Source organism: Urocampus carinirostris, chromosome 9, assembly GCF_059441175.1.
Source record: "Urocampus carinirostris isolate Australia breed hairy pipefish chromosome 9, RoL_Ucar_1.0, whole genome shotgun sequence".
Taxonomy (NCBI): domain Eukaryota; kingdom Metazoa; phylum Chordata; class Actinopteri; order Syngnathiformes; family Syngnathidae; genus Urocampus; species Urocampus carinirostris.
In genome coordinates, this window is record NC_142357.1 from 26,290,764 (window position 1) to 26,300,908 (window position 10,145).

The 10,145-nt window shown below is 41.9% G+C and overlaps 2 pseudogenes; both read right to left on the reverse strand.

The window, feature by feature from the left end:
- Positions 1-2,352: 2,352 nt before the first annotated feature.
- LOC148359924 (U2 spliceosomal RNA) lies at positions 2,353-2,596 on the reverse strand (annotated as a pseudogene).
- A 28-nt stretch (positions 2,597-2,624) lies between these two features.
- LOC148359925 (U2 spliceosomal RNA) lies at positions 2,625-2,792 on the reverse strand (annotated as a pseudogene).
- Between the last annotated feature and the right edge of the window lie 7,353 nt (positions 2,793-10,145).

Sequence of the window (10,145 nt, forward strand, 5' to 3'; positions counted from 1 at the left end):
TAGGAACAGACGATGGGTTGGGAATGGTTATCTCTTCTAAACACTTTTTTTTACTGGGGTGCAGCTCGTTTGGATCGTCTGCAAGCCAAAACCGACCACAATGGTGGAATCATTTTGAAAGAGCCCTGAAACTTAAGGCCCGAGGGCCATGTGCAGCTCAACGGAAATGGTGAAAAATTATGACACATGGTAGAAACAGGAACTTCTTATTTATGCTGTTCTTCTCCCCAGTGTCCTTAAATGTCAATTATTATTTTTTTCCCTAATGGTCCGGCCCATTTGCTGAGTTTTTTAACCCCTAAAGGATTTTATACATTTGACTATAAAGGATTTTATACGATTGACTCATTTTAATGCAATGAAGATTTTCACTGAGTGAGCTTTAGTTCAATGTACAAGGTCAGGGCAGGCTGTTCGAAATGCATAACATTTTGTCTAGGGAATTTTTATAACAGGACTCGTGGATTTGCTGACGGAGGACGGCAGGCGATGTTGTTTTGGGAAGCCAGACATCAAGGCGCTGTGTTGTGAGAATGTTGGGCGCAAAACAACTGCTTGGCACGCCCATGGGAGGAGCCGAGACGCCATTTTGCGGGGAGACGTGAGCCAATAAGAGAAAGCTAAAGGACATCAGAAGAGGGCTTCCCGCACACACTTCAACGTCACTTCGGCCATGTTCGATGGAGTACACTTCACAGTTTTTCTGTTAGGGAAAATAAATCCGCCCCCGTGTGAAATGTTGGCTTTCCTGGTCATTTTTCTTTCAAGAAAAGAGCGCGCATAAATTGTTGGATGAATGTAGGTTGTGTTTGGTTAATGGAGTCAAATAACTAATTCCAACAATTAGGTAGACGGTATATTTTGGATTATTAACTCCCAACACCCCCATGTGGCCCACAACTTAAAAAACTTGCCCACCCCTGCCGTAGCCTAACCTAAAAATAGTACTTTGGTGCCAATCTTGTCCCCAGTGTCCCTTGCTGTCAATCAATCATTGTCTTTTATGCCTCTGCCATTTTTAACCCTATGCAACCCAAAAAGTCTGCCCATGCCGTAGTCTAACCTAAGTCTTTTCCCCAGTGTCCATCTATGTCAATCAATCAATTATTTTTTCCTCCTGGTCTGGCCCCTCTCCCAACATTTTTAACCCAATGTGGTCAACAAGTCAAATAACTTGCCCATCTCAGTCCTAGCCTAATCTAAAAGCAGTGTCCCAAGTCTTCCTTTATGTCACTCATTAAACCATGTTTTTCCCTCCCGGTCTTGCCCCTCTGCCTAAATGCGTTAACCCAAAGTAGACAGCATCATATAAGGGATAGCCACGCCCATCCTAGCCTAAACTTAAATTACCACTCTGGTTACCAGTGTCCCTTACTGTAAATCAATCAATCATTTTTTTTCCTCCCAGCCCATCTCTACCAATTCTTTTTACCCACTATTACTCAAATATTTTGCCCAGCCCTGTCCTAGCCTAACCTAAACGTAGTGTATGGTGTCACTCTTGTCCCCAGTTTCACTTAATGTCAATCAATCATTTATTTTCCTGCTGGTCAGGCCCCTTTACCAGAATTTGTAACCCAATGTGGCCCGCAACTCAGAAAACCTGCCCAACCTTGCCATAGCCTAACCTAAAAGTAGTGATTTTGCTTTGGTGCCACTATTGTGTTCAGTCTCAGTGTTTTTCTCTCTCTCTCTCTCTCTCTCTCTCTCTCTCTCTCTCTCTCTCTCTCTCTCTCTCTCTCTCTCTCTCTCTCTCTCTCTCTCTCTCTCTCTCTATCATTATTATTATTTGCCACCCAGCTATGCCCCTCTGCCATTTTTCTACTACAACGCAGAGGAAGGCCTAATAAATGCAGCCCAACCCGAGCCAGTAGGTATTAAAGCCTGAGCTAGCTTGAGCTTGACCAGTCAACCGGATTTGAGGGATTGAGCCCAAAGCAAACCCAAATTTCTATATTTTATTTGTGAAGACTCAGGAGGAGGAAGGTTTATTTTGTCCGACTCCGCTCACCCGAGCCTGTCGTGCAGATCTTTCATAACGAAAAGGAAACAAAGAACAAGGAAGGGTGGATGATAATAAATAAAAACTTAACAAAAGAGAAGCCTGGCCTGCCCTAAACCCGAACGTAATGACTGATATTTTACGCCCAAAGTGCGGGTCGGGCTTGACCAGGCTGAGACTTAATGGGGTTTTTGGGGTTTATAAGGGTTATTGATCTAGCTTCATTATTCATTATCCATTATCTGTTGTCGGTCAGTTCATAATACGCTACAAAGCCTAGGAGCCGGGACACTTACTCTCAGCCAAAAGGCCAAGCTAAGGTTCTAGCCCTAAAGCCTTGCTGCGATCATTGCGAATGCACCGTTCCCGGAGGTACTGCAATACCGGGCCGATGTGTGGAGCGGACAGAGCAAGCTCATATTCCATCTCCGAAATGCAAAAATCAAAGAGGCCAAATGGGGGTTTTAGGGGTTTTAAGGGTTATTTAGCTTGTTCATAAATCATTATCCATTATCCGTTATCGGTCAGTTCATAATACGCTACAAAGCCTAGGAGCCGGGACACTTATTCTCAGCCAAAAGGCCAAGCTAAGGTCCTAGCCCTAAAGCCTTGCCGCGATCATTGCGAATGCACCGTTCCCGGAGGTACTGCAATACCGGGCCGTTGCGTGGAGTGGACAGAGCAAGCTCCTATGCCATCTCCGGGTTGCAAAAATCAAAGATCATAGCTTTGTGACATCATAAGGTAAAGATAAGGTAAGGTCCTAGCTTTACAGCCGTCCAGAAGTTTACTACTAACCCAATGAGAGTCAAAAAGTTATCCCACTCTATCCCAGCTTAATCTAAAAGTAGTGCTTTGGTGCCACTCTTGTTCCCGGTGCCCTTTAAGGTCAATCAAGCAATCACTTTTTTCTAACCCATGCTGCCAGAAGTCGATTTGCGAGGGAAAAGAAAATAAAGCCCGCCATTTCTGTCGCCTCTATTTAGTCCCGCTGCCAAACGTTTTGATTCTGGTCCCAGTGATTCCACGGGACTCTGTGATTGCTACCCACAATCTTCTGCCCAGAAAATGGATTTTTTTTTCTGCTTGAGACAGTTTCTTGTTTTGTTTTCCGTTTTTCTTGATGTTTGCTAATTTACCCCAACTTCTGGTTCGATAATCAAATCATAACGTGAATTGATCAAGGGAATATCCATCTTCCGCTCTATCCCTTATTTCTATTATTTAGTCATAGGTTTTGTGTTTTGTTCACTTTTCTTCTGAAGATTTGTAATCAACAAATTCTTATTGAACATTTGATCGTGTGTGCCTTGATCAAAATATACAAAAACTTTGTAAAATAAGTCAGGATTAAAATGTGCATGTAGCCACACTCTAGATCAGGGGTGGCGAACACACGGCTCTAGAACCGCTTGCGGCTCTTTGCGTCATCATATTTTCTATATACTGTGGCTTTTTGCCTCGTTTCATGTTTAGTTTTTTTCCCCTCTTAAATCACACTTGAATCCATCAGAGTTAATAACAAATAATAAATAATATTTTAAATTAATTTGGCAGATTTGTTGTTTTTATGCTGCTCCGGACACATAACTGACTGCCAATCATCTGCGTAAGTTACGTCTAATGCGGGTCAGTGCATGGTGTGGCTCTTTGACTCTCACGGTTAAAAGTTTCGGCTCTTTGTGTCAAACTTGCTCGCCGCCCCTGCTCTAGATTGTTGGATTGATCATGAGCTTTGTCATGTCACGCGGAGACCGGACCAGAACAGAAGCAGCAGGCAGGAAGGGAGAACTCATTTGCCTTGACGCTCAAAACTTTTATTTAGCAAAAAAAAAAGTCGTCCAAAACTCAGGGACAAAACAGGACAAAAACAGGCTTTTACTCAAAACGTGAAAACACAGGTTTCCTCCGAATCAAACAAAACAGGACAGAGCAAAACAGAACGGAAAATGCAGACAGAAAATGCAAATGAACCAGCACCCGCAAAACCCAAAACCCCCCCTTAAGAAGCAAACGCGCAAATTAGGCGATCTGCTTCAGCTGGTGCCCAGGGGGCGGGGCCAGCCGGTCGCCACGGCGACCCTGCTGGACACGACATGTCATGTGTTTTTTTACGTTAAATATATCTAAAAAGTTCTGTGGTGTTACAAAAGATAGGACGAAATTAACATAACACGTAGTGCTAACATTAGGTTCTATCTATCTATCTATCGACCTACCTACCCACCCTGGTCTTATCCCGCGAGAGGGGTGACCAACAGCAAGACAAACACATACAAAAACAAAGAAAATACATGATGAAACGGGACACAAGAAAGCGGCCGTGTCACTCGGGTCAAGGTGACACAACACACTCTTCTGTTCAACAGCAGGGCCGACAACTTTCACTGGTTTACCCCTGCTGCATCATAAAGTTGCCCTGCCCATCCCTTAGAACGTGTCAAAACATAGCCTTTTACAACACCTCTCCACTCATTCATGTCACCAACAAGAGCTCTAGCTTCCACAATATTTAGACCTCTTTCCTCCAGTGCACTCGTAACACCATCCATCCATGTCAATCGCAGCCTTCCTCTTGGTCTCCTTCCAATTACTTCTGCTCTGTAGATACTCTTCCACATTCGCTCCTCATCCATCCTCTCCATGTGTCCAAACCAACCGAGTACTCTCTTATCCACACGCTTGCTCAGTAACAATAGGTTCACCTCTACGAAATAATTCCTGAATCAATTACCTATTAACTCATTCAATGCCAGACGTTTCTCTCAGATGGGGACGGGTGCCAGACAATTATTGACTTATTTTGAAGGCCTACAGAAAATTTAGTTCTGTAGCTCTATAGGCATAGGACATACTAAAAAAGAGCTTCGACCCTCATCTTTATTTATGGGGCCGGATGAGGGATTCCATACCTTGAATGGGCAGTGCGTTTGGCAATTTACTATGATTTTCCCCCTATGTATTTTCTTGGAGCCTTTGTTCGGAAAATGCTGGTCTACTAGTGATCCCAAGAGCCAAGAAGAACTCTGCAGGTTTGAGAGCATTCTCCATTTGGGCCTCGGTGCTGTGAAATGCTCTGTCCCCTGAAAATCAATTTGCAACCTCACTGGAACTGTTTTAATCTAGGCTTAAAACACACTTATATATTATAGTTTATGAATGACCTATATTTTTTATGTGGATGCCCTTGCAACATCCATTGCATCCTGGTGATCCTGGAAGGGGGATTACCTCACGTGCGGCCTATTAGTCGGTTGCACAATACCGAACTGTATTTAATCACAATGTTAGTAACAAGATTGACTTGATTTGAATGCACTACAAGACTGATCAAGACTTGGGGCGGCAGTAGCTCAGGAGGTAGAGCACTCGTCTTGGGATCAAGGGATCCCAGTTCGAATCCCGGCTCGTCCGTGTTACATGTCGAAGTGTCCTTGGGTAAGACACTGAACCCCTAATACCCCCAATAAGCAGGTTAGCGCCCTACATGGCTGCAAGGCTGCTGTTGGGAAATGTGGAGCATATTGTAAAGCGCTTTGGGAAGTCATTGACTTGAAAAGCGCTATAGAAATGCTGATAATTTCATTTCATTTCATCAAAGAGACCCCAAAAGACCTTTTTTCTTTTATGATTTTTTTTCCCCCTACTTTTCTTTAAATTTCATTATTTTCTTTTTTTTTCTCTGTTCGTTTTTTTCTCGCTTTTTTTCTTGTTTTTTTTCTGTTTTCCTTTATTCTTTTATTAGTTTCTCCTTTTTTCTTTTTTCTGAGCCCTGTACTTCTTTTCCTGGCTTTCTCCTCTTTTTGTTACTTTTTACTGTTTTTTTATGTTTTCCCTTTTCTCTTTTCTTTTTTTCTTCTTAGATTTTTGCTTCTTTTGCCTTTTTTGTCTTTTTTGCTTCACTCCTCCCCCCTTCAAACTATTTTGAGCATAATGTTTCGTAATAACTGTAATATATGGATTTAAGCAACCAAAATTATCTGAAGAGCCGTTAGGGAACCGAAAACCCCCAGCTTTTTTTAGTGAACTTAGCTGGTTCTCAAAAAATGATAAATTAGGTCTTTAGCAATGTAGTCTAACTGCCCAAGTAAAAAATAAAGTAAACCCCACTTGTCTCTTTAGACTTGAATGTCTAAGTAATAAAGAATAATGCCTAGCCCGCCTCTAGTCAACCATAACCCAGGCGAAGAACTCAAGCTCCAGCCATCTAGTGGTGAATAATCATACTTGCATTATTCCCAGGGACTTGATACTTACTGATCAGTTTTTTATAAAAATGAAACATTTTTACGTTCTGGCACTCCGAAACAGTGCTTCTGCAAACGTATTTATACCTTACGGCACTGAATGACGTAAACTTTTGTATTGACCTACTAAATAAGCTACATGGCACTTAAAGTATTAAACATGGCTAATTATGTAAGAATCATACTTTTAGGATCCCCCCAAAAAGTAGCCAGTAGTCTGTTATTGATTTTGTGAAATACTGGTTTAGTGTTTCCGGTGACGTGATCACACGATTTCGGTCAATCAGGGGCCGCTCACACTCTCAATCGCTAGTAAGAGAAAGCAAAGCTGCACGAAGAAGTGGGGACTCCTCGATGTGTGGACCAACTATCTGATGAATGCCATTCCTGACATTTAGTGGTGATTAATCATACTGAAATTATTCCCAGACACTTGATACCGATCATCAGCAAAGAAGCCTTTAGAATAGTTGGTTTAAAAAACAAAACATTTTTAAGTTTTGGCACTCAGAACAATGCTTTTGTAAATGTTTTTATTCCTTACGGCACTGAATGAGTTCAAATGTTGCACCGATCTTCTTAATAAGCCACATGGTACTCGATCATCCTAACTATTAAACATCCCTAATTATGTGAAAATAATACTGTTAAGATTCAAAAAAAGAAGTAAAGTCTGTAATTGAATTTGTGAAATATTGGTTTAGTGTTAACGGTGACATGATCACACGATTTCGGTCACTTCGGCCGCCCACACACTCTCAATCGCTATTAAGAGGAAGTAGGGCAGCACGAAGAAGAGGGGGCTCCTCGATGCGTGGACCAAATATCTGATATACAGCGGAACCTCGGTTTTCGAACGCTTCTCAGTTCGAACAAAACAGAGTCCGACCAAAAATTTCGAGAAATTCTTGCTTCGCTGTTCGGTCAAAAATCGGAGTTCGAACGCCGGTAATGCGTGAGCAACATTCAGGGTGTTGGAACGCCATTCCCGCCATCTAGTGGTGATTCATTATACCTTAAAGCACTGAAAGAGTTAAAATGTTATATTGACCTTCTAAATAAGCTACGTGGTACTTGACTATCTTAACTATTAAACATTGCTAATTATGTGAGAATCATATTGTTAGCGTTAAAAAATGGAGTATGTTATTGATTTTGTGAAATACTGGATTAGTTTTTCCGGTGACGTGATCACGCGATTTCTCTCACTCAGAGGCCGCCCACACACTCAATCGCTGGTAAGAGGACACAAAGCAGCACAAAGAAGTGGGAGCTCCTCGATGTGTGGACCAAATATCTGATATGCCCCATTCCTACCATCTCGTGGTGATTCATTATACCTTAAAGCACTGAAGGAGTTAAAATGTTATATTGACCTTCTAAATAAGCTACGTGGTACTTGACTATCCTAACTATTAAACATCGCTAATTATGTGAGAATCATATTGTTAGGGTTAAAAAAAATGACGTGTTATTGATTTTGTGAAATACTGGGTTAGTGTTTACGTGACTTGATCACGCAATTTTGGTCACTCAGAGGCCGCCCACAGAGTCTCAATCACTGGTAAGAGGAAGCAAAGCAGCACGAAGAAGTGGGGGCTCCTCGATGCGTGGACCAAATATCTGATATACAGCGGAACCTCGGTTTTCGAACGCTTCTCAGTTTGAACAAAACAGAGTCCGACCAAAAATTTCGAGAAATTCTTGCTTCGCTGTTCGGTCAAAAATCGGAGTTCGAACGCCGGTAATGCGTGAGCAACATTCAGGGTGTTGGAACGTAGCCCCCTTTCCAATGAACCGCTCACCACTTGTTGTGGAGACCCGGGTGCTAAATGACTTGTAAATGACCCGATTTTTTTATTTTTACACGTTCATGTTAGCGTAATCTTACGTACGGAAGAAAGGAGAGCCATCCAGCGTAATCTTTCGTATGGAAGATTACGCTAACGCGAACGTACGATTAGCCTGGGTTAGCTTTATGTTTACGTTAAACATTCAAGGTAATCATTCAGGGTGTTGGAACGGATTAAAACGATTTACATTATTTTTAATGGGAAAAATGATTTTGGTGATCGAACAAATCGGTTTTCGAACAGGGTTCTTGAACGGATTATGGTCAAGAACCGAGGTTCCACTGTACACCATTCCCGCCATCTAGTGGTGATTCATTATACCTTAAAACACTGAAGGAGTTAAAATGTTGTATTGACCTTCTGAATAAGCTATGTGGTACTCGGCCATCTTAAGTTATAAACATCCCTAATTATTTAAGAATCATACTGTTAAGATTAAAAAAAAGAAGTATAGTCAGTAAATGAACTTGTGAAATACCAGCTTAGTGTCACATTAGCAAAAAAGGTGGACTTCTGCACAGCAGAGTATGAAAAATCTCTATTTGAGCAGAAGGTGTACACATCAAGGTCTGGCGTTCACGTTAGCATGTGATGAAAGGCCTAGCATGGAAGACGCTGCATGCTAAACAGAGCTGACGAGATTGACCAAATGGAGACAAACAGCTCACACTTGGAAGTGCTGAGAGACAGCAGTTGTCATTTTCACAAAAAAACCTCAAGTCTGACAAGCTAGCTAAACGTCAACGCTTCAACGCATGACGTCCTTGAGCGAATGGAATACAAACCACGGCAAAAGGGAAAGCTCACCGAATAATTAGCGAGTCACCTTTAAGGGGCAGCCGCTGTTGGGAGTCGCTAATGAAGTGTCTCATAATCTCTTCCTGGCTTGTATTAGAAGGACGCCATTAGCATCAACGGACTGGCCCGGACATCTAACGCATGAAAGGAGAGCCATCCAGACAGTAATCACGCACTTGATTTGCTTTTAAGAGAGACTTTATCAAAGTCGACTTTCAACCGGCACCGGGTGGCAAAGGGCTCGTTACGCTCGGCTTGACATTTTACTTGAATGTTACTTTTTTATTACTTTCAATTATTAAAGAAAGATCCACGGAATCCGCGCTCATCAGGATTACGGCGGCGGCGAGTTCGATCTGCCGAACGCTTCGGGTTTTTTCATGTTAGCGCCACAATAAAAATGTAGAATTATAAGTACTGTATTTCCTGGACTATAAGGCGCAACTACAAGCATGGAATTTGCCAGAAACATGGGTACAGAAGCATACGCAGGCAAGCACATACAAAATGGCAGGCAACAATTTGACAGCTTTTGCTGTTGGAACAGTTCTTTAATTAGGCGCCGAATGTGTATCGTTACGCCCCATAATCATGCAAACGTGTTGAAAAAAATTCAACGCTCCAAGGGACCCGACAAACTAAACTTGATCGATTTGGCTTATATCCTCTATAGCAGGGGTAGGGAACCTATGGCTCCCGAGCCATATATGGCTCTTTTCATGAGTACATATGGCTCCGAAATAAAATGTAACTATTGCACATCTCTCTGTGGCGTTCCAAAGTCAATTGATTTCATCCCGATTTTGGTCCATATAAAGCCAAAGCAACATAATGCAAAAGTTCGATAAGAAACCATTTAAACTGATAAATAAAAACGCTGGCAAACGACTTTGATTGGGTGAGCAGTACAGGTGGGCGGATCCCTGCACACAGCGCAAGACACCTCCTTCTCTCTCTCTCGCTCAGTGCAGTCTACCCCGAAAGTGAATATGACACTATGCTTATCGTTTGCAGTAATTTGTGACATTTTTACAAAAGAACTTTGCATGCACATTGTTTTGAAACCGTTATTAAGGACAAATTTCGTGGAAAAAAATTGCCTCAACACTCTTTACTTAAGGTGGAAGACAAATAGTAAATGGCATATTTACATTGATTTGGGACACAGGATTTGGCATTATTATCATTTCATACATTTGATGAAATTATCGAATGACACACAGTGAAATAAAATGTGCTAAAGAA